Raw genomic sequence first — 16276 nt, forward strand, 5'->3', positions numbered from 1 at the left:
AAGCTTTCTCACTTTTTAAAGGTTTTTGATTGCTTTGAACTTTTAATGTGTATTTAGGATAAGGTAGAGATATGCTCACACTACTTTTTTCTTTATGCACAACCAAATATTTCATTATCTTTTATTGGATAATCCTTTCTCCACTGATTTGTTAGGTTAATTCTTATATGAAAAATATGTCTAGTGTGAGATGTCTGTTTCTGAGTTCTGTCAATTCTACCAGTCTCTCTCTTCTTCAATTCCTTTCTTAATTTCTAGCATTTATAGATCTTAATATCTGAAAAAAAAAGAGTCCTCCTCCTTATTCTTCAAATTGCCTTTATATTTTTAGCCCTTTATTCTTTCACATGAATTTTAGAATCTGCTTCCCTAATTATAGGAAGAAAGAAACATTGGGGAATTTGAAGCTTAACTGAATTATAGATTATCTTAAAGGAAAATTGACTTCTTTTCAATATTGAGCCTTCTTGTCCATGAACATAGTATATCTCTCCACTTACTTGAGATTCTTTTCAAAAAATTTTCTAATCTTTCTCCATAAAAGGTCTTACACACTTTTTTTTACAGTTATCCTTAGGAACCTTATGACTTTCATTATTGTTATAAATGGAACTATTTTCTAAATGTAGTTGCTAATCACCGATTACTGGTATATAGACACACATTAGCACGGCGGGTCAGACTGCTGGGGTTCCAACTGTGCCCATGCAACTTCTAGCTGTATGACTGTGGACAAGGTGCCTAATTCTCAGACCTTCATTTTTTTCATTCATGGAAAAAATTAAAAACAGCAACTACCTAATGGGATTATTATGAGAATTAAATAGCATTTCATGCTGGACAGAAGAAAAATTTTAATAAATATTACGTACTCCTGTTATATCTTTCATTCAGCAACCTTGCTCAACAGATTCTTCTGGATTTATGGAAAATCATCTGCAAATAATATATTTATTTCTTCTTTTCCTTTTTTTTTTTTTTGGTCTAATCTTACTGAACCTTAATAAATGATGATCTTTTTTTTTTTTTTTTTTTTTGTCTTTTTGTCTTTTGTCGTTGTTGTTGTTGTTGCTATTTCTTGGGCCGCTCCCGCGGCATATGGAGGTTCCCAGGTTAGGGGTTGAATCGGAGCTGTAGCCACCGGCCTACGCCAGAGCCACAGCAACGCGGGATCCGAGCCGCGTCTGCAACCTACACCATAGCTCACGGCAACGCCGGATCGTTAACCCACTGAGTAAGGGCAGGGACCGAACCCGCAACCTCATGGTTCCTAGTCGGATTCGTTAACCACTGCGCCACGGCGGTAACTCCTAAATGATGATCTTGTTCTTGATTTTAAATAGACTGCTCTTTACGTCTCACCATTAAGAATAAAATTTTCTTGGGGTTTTGAGTAGAAACCTTTACTGGATTTTTTAAAAATCCCTATTCCTGGAGTTCCCCTTCTGGCTCAGTGGGTTAAGAACCTGACATAGTGTCTGGGAGGATGCAGGTTCAATCTCTGGCCTCACTCAGTGGGTGAGGCACAGGGTGCAGACGTGGCTTGGATCCAGTGTTGCTGTAGCTGTGCTAGAGGCTTACAATTGCAGCTCTGATTTGACTCCTAGCCCGGGAACTTTCATATGCCACATGTGCAGCCTTAAAAAGAAAAAAAGTTTAAAAACTTAAAAATTAAAATTAAAAAAAAAATTCTCCCTACTCTTAATTGCCAAGATACATAAACTGAGTAAGGGCTGACCTTTACCAACTGATTTCTCTGTATCTTTTAAGATAATCATTTAGTTTGTCTTTTTTAATTTTTAAGTTTTGAATGTGACAAAGTAAATTTACATGCACTTTTAAAAGTTTTTCTTTTATACCGATGTGATAAATCCCCTTCACTCCTACTTTTTCTGTATCCTTTGTAGGGATGTAAAGGACTACAGAAGACTTAAGAAGGCAAGAGGCAACTGAAAAACTACAGTCTTAAGCCAAGGCAAGCTTCCCTATGAGAACAATAATAAATACAGAAATCCTGTAAATATATCCGAGTGCACTTCAATAATGGAACACAAACATAAAAGAATTCATTAGGGTACCAGTACAGATAAAGAATTCTAAAAACAAATTGCAATAGGTTGTTGATGCCTTAAATAGCAGCAAAGAAATATGACAAATACATTTACAGTCTTAATCACACGGCTAAGTGAACAGTGTTACTCAGTATTTTAAAATTAATTAAAAGGAATACTGGCAAGAGATGCCAAAATTAACTTATTTTTAGCATGCACTGTCATATGTCCTGAAAGGATCTGTGGGCAACTTAGAAACATAACTTTTGAACCAGTTTAGCACACACTCATGTTGGGAAAAATATAATTCTTATTTAGTTAGAGCTTTGAGTATATCAATTAAATTGTTTCAAACTAAACCAAAAAAAAACCTTTTATTTGAAAATAAACATACGGGGAAATTAAGCTGATTCACTAGAATAATAACTTGCCAAACTTTTAAAGGAAAAATGTCTAGATGAGCAAAATCATATGTGACTCAAATATTAAACAAACTGAACTAAAAACACTTTTTGTCATAACTGAAATACAGAACTTTGTGTAAACTTTTCCTTTTCCATAATATAGAAAAGCTTTAATACAAGCAAAGCAAAAGAATGAGTAATGATATAAAAGAAGTTTCTTAAGTCAATAACTTGAAAATACATATGAATAATTCTGATTTTTTTTTTTTTTTTTTGTCTCACCAAAAAGCACCCTCCAAAGCAGAGTTAAGAATTTCTTGCAAACCAAACTCAGAGTAGGTTTTTATTTGGTGGAATAAGGACACATCCAAGAAATTCTGTCACTGACTCTATTTTTATCTCTGTAAATCTTCTGGTCTATTTTGTTAGATCTGTCCTCTCCTCTCTGGACCCATCCACTCGCCTGTTCCCAGTCCAACAAAAGCAAGATGAAGAAAAAGATAAATTAAATCCTACACCAGCTATCTAATGAAAATTGAAGGAAAATCTATAAATTACAATTCTAATATTACAACATTCTTGTATAGTTATATTTATTGAGTCTTTATTATGTTTCAATGCTTTACATGCAAATTTAAATTCAGTTTCAGTTAGCCTCACACTCTAAATGATTTAATTGCAAAATATAACCAGTATCTGATCACTAGAATTTTCTCCGATATGTCAGAAGAACAGGTATACTAAATAAAATCAAATTAGTCTCCCATTAATTCAAAGTAATGACTCAAATATAATAGTTATCAAGAATGATACTTTATACCTTTCGTCTAAGCATCCAACTCTAAGAACCCAGCTCTAAGTATTACTATCTTTAGTTTCAATTCCTTTTCTTTAGTTTATGTGGTGCTATCCTGTGATATCTAAATACATAGTTTTTGCATGTAGTAAAAATATTCAGTAAGCATCAAATGTTGGCAATTCTATTTGAAGATTTAGAAATACCTACTGATCCAATGACCTGGTAATTGAGAGCTTTTAGATCTTTCCAATAATAAAACAGTCTGGTGAAAGTTGTCCATCTAAACATGCCTATTATTGGCCAGGCGTGAGCAAATGAAAGTGTACTAGACCATTAATGTTGAGATATGGCTTAAGAACTTGCCAAGATTTTAGACAAGGTAATTAACCAGTTTAGATCTCAGTTTAATAACATGAAAAATGAGAAGTTTAACCAGGCAATTTATGAATTCTAGATTTCAATGAAAATACCTGAGGAATCATGAAACACTCTGAGAAAGTACAAACTTAGAACAGCATAGAAAGCTCTAGAATCTGTGGAACTGTATGCACTTTAGGAAATTTTATCAGGAAGAAAAAAGGACATCATTTAAAACTTCACTGGAGAGCTCTATCAAAAAAGTTAATTCAGCTTTCTAAACCATCTTAGAAAGGGCTGGTTTAAAAATTCAAAATAGAAAGATCATTGTTAAATGTTACTATTCCATGCACAGTATATTAATTAGGTTTTGCACTTTTCAGGTTAAATTGATTTAAATTAATTATTTTCTTTTTCTCCATGAAAACTTAGAATAGCAGTAAGGGGTCCTTATACAACTAATTTATTATTTCTTATTTTTTCATTTTTTCGTCTTTTTGTCTTTTCAGGGCCGCACACGTGGCATATGGAGGTTCCCAGGCTAGGGGTCTAATTGGAGCTACTGCTGCCGGCCTATGCCAGAGCCACAGCAATGCCAGATCTGAGCCGTGTCTGCAACCTACACCGCAGCTCACAGCAACTCACAGCAACACCAGATCCTTAACCCACTGAGGGAGGCCAGGGATCGAACCCACAACCTCATGGTTCCTAGTCGGATTCGTTTCTGCTACGCCATGACAGGAACTCCTATATAACGAATTTATGAAACATGCTTATAACTATTTCCAGAACTTGATGCATAAGTGTACTATCTTTAACTGTTAAAGACAGTCGCAATTGATGATCATGCCATATAATACACCATTATTTCTTTGAATTATCTGCTAGCAAGTCTTTGGTAAACACTGTAATGGCCATTTATAATATTGTTTTTACTAGAAAATCCATATACTTTATAAAGATTAATTTTTGAATTAGGTTTCAGGAGTTCACTGTAGTAAGCAGGGGGAAAAAAAAAGGTTAATATTATCTGTACGTTCTGTCTCTCTGGGAACTACTGAGTTTACTTCTAACTTTTTAAGCAGGAATAAAGCAATTTTAACCTTCATATTCACTGACACCTACCCACCCCAAGGTAGATGTCCAAGATAAATCTGAATATTAAATCTTAAGCTATGACAGAACAAGAAAGAACAGAATCATTTTTGATCAATATATCATAAAACAATTTTGGAAGTAAGAGAAAAAACAGTTCTCTAACTGATGCATGCAACAGCTGCTAGGGGACTATCTGGGACCAGCTCAGGGATGAGGTTCTGGAATGTGGACTACTGTAACGGTTTTGTTATCTGTACATTCCAACCTCAAAGGGAGGAAACCAGGTATTCGAGAAATGCCATGCGCATGCAATACTGAAATTAAAATAACATTGACAGTAATGGCTCCTATTTGAAAAACTGGAAAGCTACTGACAATTACATAAGTCAAATAGGCGTCCATTTACCCATAAGAGAAGAGGAGGCATTTCAAAGGCATTACCGACTGGAATGCAAATGGATGACACCAATAAATAGATCTAGAAAATAAATCTGTGGTAAAACGTAGAGAAGAGCTTTTCAGACACAGATAAGAATGATTCCCTTGGAAAAAGAGAAGCAGAAACGGGCAGTAAACTGCTTCTTCAGAATATGCAACACAACTCACATGGAATAGCATGCCTGTGGTTAACTAAAATATTTGAGTCTTTGAATAAAAATGTGTCTCTTCTTCAGGATTAAGGATGAAACAAAGCAACTTTATGCTGCTGCTCTTCACAGAGCAGGACATAAACAGTGATAACCCACAAAAGGGTGTGCTGTGTTAGAGCTTTAAAACTCAGTTTCCTTGGGAAAATGGGCATCAGGTTATAATAAGACACTCATTATTTACATTATACATTTACTTTCCCAGGAACCATGAATTTCAGTAACCAATATTAAAGAAGGCTCGAATTTAACTCATGTGATCTTAGAGTGAAATATGTAAGTTTTACACTGTCTCTTGCTAAAACTGACAGTTTTTTATTGAAAGATTAAAATTACAAATTAAAACAATAAATGGGATTGGTTTCGCTCCTCAACTCTGTAGAAAAACAAAGTAAAAACGTTTTTTAACTTGGTGACTTTACTCCCTCAGTTATTACATAAAAGACTGACTAACTTCATTTCTAAATAGAGTACAAAAAATTTGCATTTTAACAGAGGAGAGTAGGAGGAAACATGAGGTGGATATAAATTCCTGACACTAAAGGATTCTAATACGAGAATGGGGTATAATAAATAGCCTGTGGAAGCAACTCTGCTAAGGATTTTTAAATAATCTGGGCTTTTATTTTTCTAAGATGAACTAGTACTATTTGATACAAAGCTTAAAAACTAGTAATATAATATTTTAAGAGAATACTTATTTATATCTCTTTTACAAAAATTAAAATATAATAACTACATATTCCTAGGAATTCAGTAACAATTCAGTAACAGAGGACTATCAGAAATACTACACGAAGTTCTAGAAATCTGAACATTTAGAACCTTCATCTTAAAACAGGGTGAAAAGTCTTTTCTTGAAATTCTTCTCTTTTTTCTTATTAGATTAAAATGTAATCATACTCACTCTGATGTCATATAACCCCTTGGCAATTTATTAAGCTGATATGATCAGCAGTGGGTTTTGTTTGTTTTTCGGTTGGTCGTGCTTTTTTTTTTTTCTCCTTAAGAGCGAGAGGGGAAAGGTTCTATATAGAGAAGACAGAATTGATCATGAGAACTCTATTTGAAGGCTTAAGTCTTAGAAGCCTGCCCTACAGAAGACCTGATCTTTAGCCTTGGGAATAAGAACATGGGCTGTGAAGTCAGACAAATCTAATGGTCTGAATCCACTCTCTCTAATCACTCCCCAATCTGCAAGGTCTTAAGAAAATGACCTATTTAAAAGTCTCAGTTCCCTCAAACACACAATGAGAATGACAGTAGCAATTCCTATTACTCGGGGGTTGCTATAATGCTTACATGAAATTACATATGCCAGCCACTTAACTCCCTTAAGCGTCAATAAGCAGGAGTCACTTTACCACTATAATGTCTCTTTATCTTTGGTCTGAACACTTTTAGAATCCTCCATGGTTCAGGGCTAACCAGGACCTGAGTCAGTGCTCTGAACCACGTTTAATTGCATCTGGTTGTACCTCCAAAATTCAGGGCTGAGATCACTAAGGAAGATGCACACACACATGGCGTCACTTTCCAGTCCTTCCTCCTTTAACTGTCCTACCTGTAAACCTAACCTAAGAAACTTGAGAGTTTTGCTCTCTCCCACTGAATATCATGTAGTACTACGCAAAATAGACAAGTTATGGTCTCAAACCATTATCATGTGAGCAATGGGTGCTTCTTTAAAAGTTGACAATGAAAAAGAACTCTAAATTCTGAGGCGCCCCCATTTATGGTTTTGAAAATTAAATTATCAATATTATTTAGACAGTACTAGAAAAGAAAAATGTTCAACTTCTTAAGAGGGCTGATCTGTGATTCAGGTGAAACTGTGGTCTCCATATTATCTTTATGAAAAGCATTTACAGCCAAAGTTTGAAGAAGCACCATACAAATACAGAATACTACCCAGATGGTAAGAAAATTTCTGCAAGAGGAAAACAGAGTTAATACAAGTATTTCATGCATAAAGATGATTCTCCTTACTATTTCCAATGAGGAAAATAAAAAAAAAACAAGAATTGAAAATAAAAGGGCAAAAGGGTTACTTCCTTGTGCTAATGTGAACAGCTTCTTTATACAGTCTACCAAATCCTTTATAGTAAATCAGTGCTGTCTACTTCTTAATTGAGATGTTACTAACCCAGCACAAAAAATGTTTTAAACTTGTTGCTGATGAAACAAATAATTATGAAAATTTTTGTACATTAACCTGAGGTCTAGAAAACTTTAATAAGCTGATTTGAAATAGAAAGCTGAGTATTTTCTGAAACTAAGAAGAAAAGAGATACTACCTACATGGTACAATTTACTTTCAAAAAAACGATCATCTCTCTACAATCACGACGAATAATTGAGCTTTAATGTTCAATTTTTGGATAATTAAATAATTGACCACTTACCTAAAAGCAGCCAAGGAAAGGAGTCTGAATATAATATAAAAATAGTCTCGGTGAAATATTCTGGGAATTGCCGGAGTCAAACATTTGAATAATTTATTGAGATGTCCTTACCTCTTGCTGTGGCACAGGTTTTAGGATCAATAATTAAAATTATTCCAAGTGACTGCACTCAGCAGTAGACTGCACAGGCTACCACAGCTCTCTCCATTCCACGAAAAAGGGCTAGGAATGAATCACCATCCCACTAACTCAGACCTTATCCACTGCAGGACACCTCCAAGTGAAATCTTCACAGAACTCGGAGGCTCCAGCTCTGCTTTCAGGCCCCCTTTCAGCAGTATTCTTGGCCCTGTTTCTGGTCCTTAATCAAGCCGAGCTGGCCTGTTTGTGCACGGAGCTCTTCCCTGCAGGAGCTTAATCCCTCTCTCTGCACGTACTGCTTTGCAACACTGCAGCAACGCCCCAGCCCAACCACACTTGCAGAACAGGCTTTGCCAGTATAACTCCACCCACCAACTTCACACAGGTGCATATTTTCTGCTAGAAAACACTAGTATGAAATTGATATTTAATTAACTCTTTAATTTTTTTAAAAAGTCACTTACTATTCAGTTGTTTATGTTTGCTATCTGGAGGAGACAGTGTATCCAATAAAATGATGGTATCTAGGGCCCCCCAAAATAAGAAAAGTAATTGACCCAGCAGGAAGTATTGCCGGTAAAAAGCTGAATCATTAAGCCAGCAGCAATAGGCCAGGAAAACATACCTTTGAATGTCTTTGCTGATAATGTGTTATGCTTGTAACCCTTAGATGGTCAAAAAAAATTATCAATTTATACTGCTTCTAAGTGAAAATTTCTGAGATTGGAATGCACAATTTTTAATATAAAATAAAAAGTTTTGAAACCTGAAGTTTTTTTCAGAATTAAAAATCCAGAATTAAATTTTCCTGAGCACGACTTCCTACTTTATACCCTGCCTGTGTTAAAACTATAGCTCTATAGTTTTCAATATTTATACCAAAGAACAGTACTATACAATGTTAACCCAATTAGAATTATTTGAAAAAATAAATGAATTGGAAGAGATTAACATACTTTCTGTTCCAAATAACTTTTTACTAATACCAACATAAATCTATGTTCAGAGATTGTGGGTTTTTTTGTCTTTTGTCTTTTTTTTAGGGCCATACCCACGGCATACGGAGGTTCCCAGGCTAGGGGTCGAATTGGAGCTGTGGCTGCCAGCCTAGAAGCAATGCCAGATCCGAGCCACATCTGTGACCTACACCACAGCTCACGGCAACGCCGGATCCCCAAACCACTGAGCGAGGCCAGGGATCAAACCTGCAACCTCATGGTTCCTAGTGGGATTCAGTTCCGCTGCGCCACAACAGGAACTCCCAGAGATTTGTTTTTTAATAAACAAAATAATGTTACTATGTGCCAGAGAGATTCTAAGTACTTCACAGAGTCTTCACTGGAACCCTATGACATTCATTCTAATACTATTCTCCTCTCAGAGATGAGGACACCAAGGCAGAGGATTAAATGCCAAGGTCACACAGCAGGAATTGTTGAATTTAAGATATTCAGGGAGTATTCATCATGCACTGTGCCAAAATCTGCTGCTGATCAAATTTATGTATTCCTTTCTCTCTCATCCTAGTTCTGAATATAAAAGTGTTGATAAATGGTAAGCCACAATAAGAAAAACAATGAATTGATGTGATTTCATAATAGGAAAGATGACAGAGATTTCCAGTACGTGGCAGGAACAAAATATCTTAATTTTTACCAGTAGAACGACTGTGGATGCATGGACTTTGTGGCATAGGAAATGAAGCTCTTAAGGGTTATGCACGGTGGAGCAGGCAAAGCCACCCCTTCTCCTGGATTTCCTCAGTACTGAAGACAGCAAGGGAGGGCAAGAGCAAGAGGAAGGAGGGGGAATAGACGGGAAGCGGAAGGGGAGCCATGCCGAAGAAACACCATGGAGGGAATCCTCAGTACAACGCATAAGCCTCTTGTGTTACCTAACATACGAGCACGGAGAGGCATGAATACTTCCGAGGACCGCTTGCCTGAGCGCTGGAGAATGTCAGAGTAACTCTCACCTGAAACCCAAAGACTGCAGTCTATGCCATCTACCCCCCTACCCCCCTGGTAAGAACAGGAGTGTGTACACACACTGGTGAGGACCGCAATCTCATTCACTGCATTGCGACAACGTCAATCTCCTGCTTTTGATAACGTACAGTTATGCAAGATGTTACAACTGCGAGAGGTGGGCTTTTGCGTAGACGGGACCTCTCTGTACTACTTTTGGAGATTCTTCTGAGACCAGAATTTATTTCAAGATACAAATTTTAAAAATACAGCTGATGGAAAAGCATTATGCTCTGTCTTCTAATGACTGCTTGGGGCACAGGAGAGGCCACCTGTTATTGTTCTCTTATATTTAACAAAACGGAGGCTATCGCATGATGAACTCCGTTGCAGGTGTGTGGTGGGTAATGGGGGAAACAACAGAACTCACTGGAAAGACAATGGCTACCTTCCAATCGCTCTACTGCAGAAAGTACCTGAATTCTGCAAACCCTTGACCGTATGTCTGTAAATTCTACCAGCTTCATGGCCAAAAACATCTCCATTTACAGCTCCCTCCATTTACAGCTCCCATCCTGGTCGAGGGCACCATCAACTCTTCGTGGACTGTACCCATTCCTCGCCTATCCTAAACACAGCAACCAAGGTGATCCTTTAAATAGGCTAAGTCAGGGGAGTTCCCATTGTGACTCAGTGGTTAACGAATCTGACTAGGAACCATGAGGTTGCGGGTTCGATCCCTGGCCTTGCTCAGTGGGTTAACGATCTGGTGTTGCCGTGAGCTGTGGTGTAGGTCACAGATGTGGCTCGGATCCTGCATTGTTGTGGCTCTGGCGTAGGCCAGTACCTATAGCTCCACTTAGACCCCTAGCCTGGGAATCTCCATATCCCGCTGAAGCGGCCCTAGAAAAAGGCAAAAAGACAATTAAATAAATAAATAAATAAATAGGCTAAGTCAGGTCAAACAACAGCTCTGCTCAAAACCTTCTAACATCTTCCTACCCAAGTTTAAATGAAAGACAAAATCAACGCAGTGGCACCTGAGCCCCAAGGAGAACCTCTCACCTCCAGACCTCCCCTCATGTCTTCCGTCACTGCTCCAGACAAACTGGGCTTCCTCCAAACCCTTTAGCAAGCCCGGGAACCCATCCAGCTCAATGTCCTCACACCTGCCTCTCTGGGAGGCGGGTATGTGCTTATCTCTACTCCTCATCTCCAGTTCTTTGCTCAAAAGTAACATTCTAACGAGCCCTTCCCTGACCATTCTACCTCCTTCGAAATTACAGCCCGCATGAACCATGTGCCAGTACTTCCTACCCTCTGGGCTCACCCCTGTTTTAGGCTTCATTTTCCTCCATAGCACCTACTTACCCATAGTAGGTCTTTACTTGTTTGCCTTTTCCTCTCCCTCTCATCACACTTGAATACAAACAGCAAAGTAACAGTATGTTCGTTTGTTGTGTTCACTATTTTAGCCCAAGGACTCAGTATATACTCAATAACTGTCCGATGAGTGAATGAATGAATACTGGAAATGACCGTAAATGGAAAAATTGCTTTATTTAGGGCAAGGATTAGACCAATTAAGGGGCTACCCCGAGCACTGACTAAGGGTAAGTGACAGTTTAGGAAACATTTTTTTTTTTTGTCTTTTTGTCTTTTTCAGGGCCGCACCTGTGGCATATGGAGGTTCCCAGGCTAGGGGTCGAATTGGAGCTGTAGCTGCCGGCCTACACCACAGCCACAGCAATGCCAGATCCAAGCCGCGTCTGCGACCTACACCACAGCTCACGGCAACGCCGGATCCTTAACCCACTGAGCAAGGGCAGGGATCGAACCCGCAACCTCATGGTTCCTAGTCGGATTCATTTCCGCTGTGCCACGACAGGAATTCCCAGGAAACATTTTTGATAGCTATAGTTTAGGAAATATTTTAGATAACAATAGTGGAAATTATTCATGTTTCTAATGATTAAATCAACTATTTTGAAACAAACAGTATGTATATGTGTAAAGGATGCAAATTAATATAAAACAGAGTATGTATCCATAAGCAAAACAATCTAGGTGAGGAAAAAAGAGAAAAAATGGAGTAGCAAATTCAGAATAAAATAACTCATTGCTGTACACTATTTCCAAACGAGTGACATTTGGAAATAGCTACTGGAGGCTGAAACGTAGTCCTTTGTTTTTCAAAACACAGTCTTAGGACCAGCATTACGGAATTATCTGGGAGCTCATTAGAAACACAACACCTCAGGCCCCACCCTAATGAATCATGATCTATGGTTTTCAACTCTCTCTCTCAGGCAGAATGAATGCATGTTCAAGTTTGTGAAACAGTGGCCTAAGGTGCCTTCGTGAAGGACAGAGTAAGTCATCTCAGGCAGAAGAAAGAGGAGAGGCAACAGAAGGGGGAAAACTCAAAGTATACTAAGAGACAGAAAGGAAACATTACTGATGCTGAGTAGAGATGAGAAAAAGGAAAAACAGGTTACAAAAATAAGTTAATTCAAGGAGTTCCCATCGTGGCACAGCAGAAACGAATCTGCCTAGGAACCATGAGGTTTCGGGTTCGATTCCTGGCCTCACGTAGTGGGTTAAGGATCCAGCGTTGCCGTGAGCCGTGGTGTAGGTTTCAGATGTGGCTCATGATCTGATGTTGCTGTGGCTGTGGCGCAGGCCAGCAGCTGTAGCTCCGATTGGACCCCTAGCCTGGGAACCTCCATATGCTGTGCATGTGGCCCTAGAAAGAAAAAAAAAAAATGTTAATACTAGTATTTATGGAGCACCTTAAATTCTAGGCTAAAGATTTTCTATATAATTCTGGCACTGAGGGAAACCAATGAGATCTTCCTAAGTCAGGGATTATAAGTTGAAAGTTGTATTCTAAAATTTTATGTTAGTAGTAAATATTAAGATAGAGTAATTTGATAGGCATTGACTGTGCATTCGTTGTGCATATACCCTGTGAGGGAGACAAAGATGAATGAGACACACTTGTCATTTGTGAGGAGTCTGCAGCTTTGTGAGCAAGTGAAACAGCTGCTATTAGATCTGAACTGCGGCAAACAGGACAAAGGCCTGGGGAGAGACAGGTCAGGAAAGGGTTCATGGACAAGGAGATTATGGCCTGAGTCTCAGAATACAAGGAAGATTTCAAATGGGCAAAACAGGGAGGAGAGCATTTTAGACTGTAGGAATGGCAGGAGCAGAGGGAAAGCTATGAAGCCACATGAGATGTTCTGTGGACACAGAAGTAGAGCCCAGGGAGCACCCAGGGAGAAAGAGCAGAGGAGAATGGAAGAGGCAGATGGCTGAAGATGACACAATAGAGTCGGAGGTGGAAAGATTGAAAGATTTTTTTTTTTAATGAAAGAGGCTTTAAAAAGACTGATGGCTAGGAGTTCCTGTCGTGGCTCAGTGGTTAACAAATCTGACAAGGAACCACGAGGTTGTGGGTTTGACCCCTGGCCTTGCTCAGTGGGTTAAGGATCCAGCGTTGCCATGAGCTATGGTGTAGGTTGCAGATGAGGCTCGGATCTGACATCGCTGTGGCTGTGGTGTAGGCTGGTGGCTACAGCTCCGATTCAACCCCTAGCCTGGGAACCTCCATACGCCGTGGGCACAGCCCTAGAAAAGACAAAAAGACAAAAAAAATTTAAAAATAGAAACAATGATGGTTAAAACAAAATGAGCAAATGAAGTAGGTTCCTATAAGAACTTCTATTCATTCTCCATTTAACACATCTTTTGCCCTAATTTAAGTTCTGTTCATATACAGAAATACATCTTTATTCACTCCTGTTGTAATAAAACCAGAAGATACTACATAAATATTTGTTTTGAGAGAGAGAGAGAACAATAAACTTTATTATAGAAATCCAAGGTTCCACAGTGGGTGGAATTCTGGGGTTTGAGTCAAATAATTGCAAATGAGTTAATCCACCTCAGACACTTGATCCAGTCCTGGCACACAGCCAGGGCTACCTGTGTTGGCTGTGATTACTGTGAGAGGTCAGAAGACTTCTGCAAGCCCAGTTACGAGTCTCAGGTGGAGCCTTTCTGAGTCTCAGCTGCTCCACTGGTTAAAAAGGATGTGTGGAAGACAGAAGTACATTCCCCATCCCTAGTCCCTTGCAGGGCTGTATCAAGATTCAAATTCCGACTTAAATAATGGAAATACAGTCATTCACAAACTCTACCCAACTACAAATATGTGGTGTTACGATTTTCTGTTTTTGCCAGATACAGAGGGAGAAAGTCTTATCCTGATGAAACCTTTACAGTGTATTGGGACAGAAAACCTCCCAGGGCATTCCAGCATCTTGGAATTCCTTTAAATCTTACACCAACATTTTCTAGGGTACAGATTTTAATATCTTTCTATTAAGGTATCTGCCTCCAGAATACAAGTACGCATGTGTTCAATGGGAAGACTATTTGATACAAACTTTCACGTGTGATAAGTAAAAACTTGAACCTACATTATTAGGTGGGTCACCTCATGTAAAGATACGTGGTTACAGAAGAGCAAAGTCCTGGAAGCTCAAAGAAAGAAAACAGAAACAATGCAGAAGCAAACAAATGAATATAAAGGTAAAAAAACTATAATCAGGTAAAACTGTAAGACAACAAAGTAAGATACTAGAGGACCAGTTTCCTAAAAGAACAATACAAAGACCTTTTTACTTCAAAATTATGCTACAATTTCAGGCTCATTTGTTACCTTATAAACTTCTTAAATTAATACAAGGATTTCAACAGCATTATATCTAATTACTGTCATCCCCACCAAATGAAAGCCTCAGCTACTTCTATGTCGGCTGACAAAAGAATTTCAGACAAAATTTATGATGCAAACTCTATTCAAGTGACCATCCAAGGAAGTGATCTTCCAGATTTCCCGTGTGGCTCAAAAAAGCACCCTTTCTCACCATGGTCCCATGAAAACTACTGCAATTCCCTTTTTTTCAGTGGTAAAACTTGAAATAGTGGCATACAGATTTATACCAACAAATAATATATTAAATATCTACATAAACTAAATAGACCTAGTTTTAGAAACTCCTGAATTTAGGTGACATAACATAGTAGATACATATAAATCAATACATAACAGCTGATATTTATTAGGTATCCAAGGGCTTTATTTTTTATTTATTTATTTTTTGGTTTCTTTAGGGCCGCACCCATGGCATGCAGAAAAGTTCCCAGGCTAGGGGTCAAATCGGAGCTGCAGCTGCTGCCCTACGCCACAGTCAGAGCAACACCAGATCTGACCCGTGTTTGTGACCTACATCACGGCTCTACAGGAACACTGGATGCTTAACCCACTGAGCGAGGCCAGGGAGGGCACTTGCGTCCTCATGGATCCCAGGTGGGTTTGTTACCGCTGAGTCACAATGGCAACTCCCCCAGGGCTTTAAATGACTTACCTTTAATCTTCAAAACCATCTTGCCTCACTTCTTAGGTAAAGAAACTAAAAATGAGAGAAGCCAAATGACATGCACATGGACAGTAAAATGTGGCACAGGGATTAAAACTCAAGGCTGGGGCCTGTGCTCCCACCTCTCTGTGCTGCTTTTCATAGGGACATAAATGAAATAAAATATCTACATCAAATCTACTGTCACAAAACAACTATTTTACGGAGAGTTTGCATTAAGAAAGACTCGAAGAAATTACCTATTTGGACAGGATGGAGTTAAGGGGAAGTAATACATGGCCATTGCAAAGGAGTTGAACAATACACAAGCAAACAGAAAAAAATGAAATGTCTCTTGCTAGACCCACAATCCTAGTCCCCTTTCCAGTTAGTATGTATCCTCCTTGATCCTCTTCTATGAGTTTACAATGCGATTACACTGCTCTGTGATTTGCTTTTTCATTAAACAATACATCACAGAAACACTCCCCGGGTTAGCACACATACCTCCACATCATGTCTTTTGAGGGCTGCAGAGTATTTCGCAACATACAAGTATAAAAATCTACTTTGAAAGTATAATCTCCAACATTTGTATATTAAAGCAATACTGAAAAGAATATTCCCCTGGGGTGGAAGTACATTTTAAAAACGCACAGTGACTAATTCAAAAATGAGAAAGGACTTGAATAGATACTCCTCCAAAGAAGATGTACACATGGAAAATAAGCACATGAAAAGATGCTCAACATCATGACATTTCTGGGTAATCACCACCTAGATCAACAGAATATTACTGGTATTTCAGAATCCTCTCTCCCACCCATCCTAATCATCTGTCTGCTCTTTCCTCTCCAAAGGTGACCACTGTCCAAACTCGAACACCACAGAACATTCTTGAACTCTTCAATTTTGAATTGTCTCTTGGGGGGGGGGTGCTGCACCCATGGCATGCGGAAGTTCCTGGGTTAGGGATCA

The 16276-nt window shown here is 38.5% G+C and overlaps 1 protein-coding gene across 8 annotated transcripts in view; it reads right to left on the reverse strand.

Annotated features, from left to right (window-relative positions):
- Window positions 1–16276, reverse strand: part of ARHGAP32 (Rho GTPase activating protein 32) — a 274275-nt gene that overhangs the window by 51169 nt on the left and 206830 nt on the right. The window contains exon 1 of one of the 8 annotated variants that reach the window (XM_021063136.1): window positions 7873–8988. The exons of the other annotated variants lie outside the window; for them this stretch is intronic. The gene's annotated coding sequence lies outside the window, so the exon portion shown is untranslated. Of the gene's footprint in view, window positions 1–7872; window positions 8989–16276 lie in introns of those variants that run through there. 8 annotated transcript variants of the gene reach the window in all.

The sequence above is a fragment of the Sus scrofa genome, chromosome 9, assembly GCF_000003025.6.
Source record: "Sus scrofa isolate TJ Tabasco breed Duroc chromosome 9, Sscrofa11.1, whole genome shotgun sequence".
NCBI lineage: Eukaryota > Metazoa > Chordata > Mammalia > Artiodactyla > Suidae > Sus > Sus scrofa.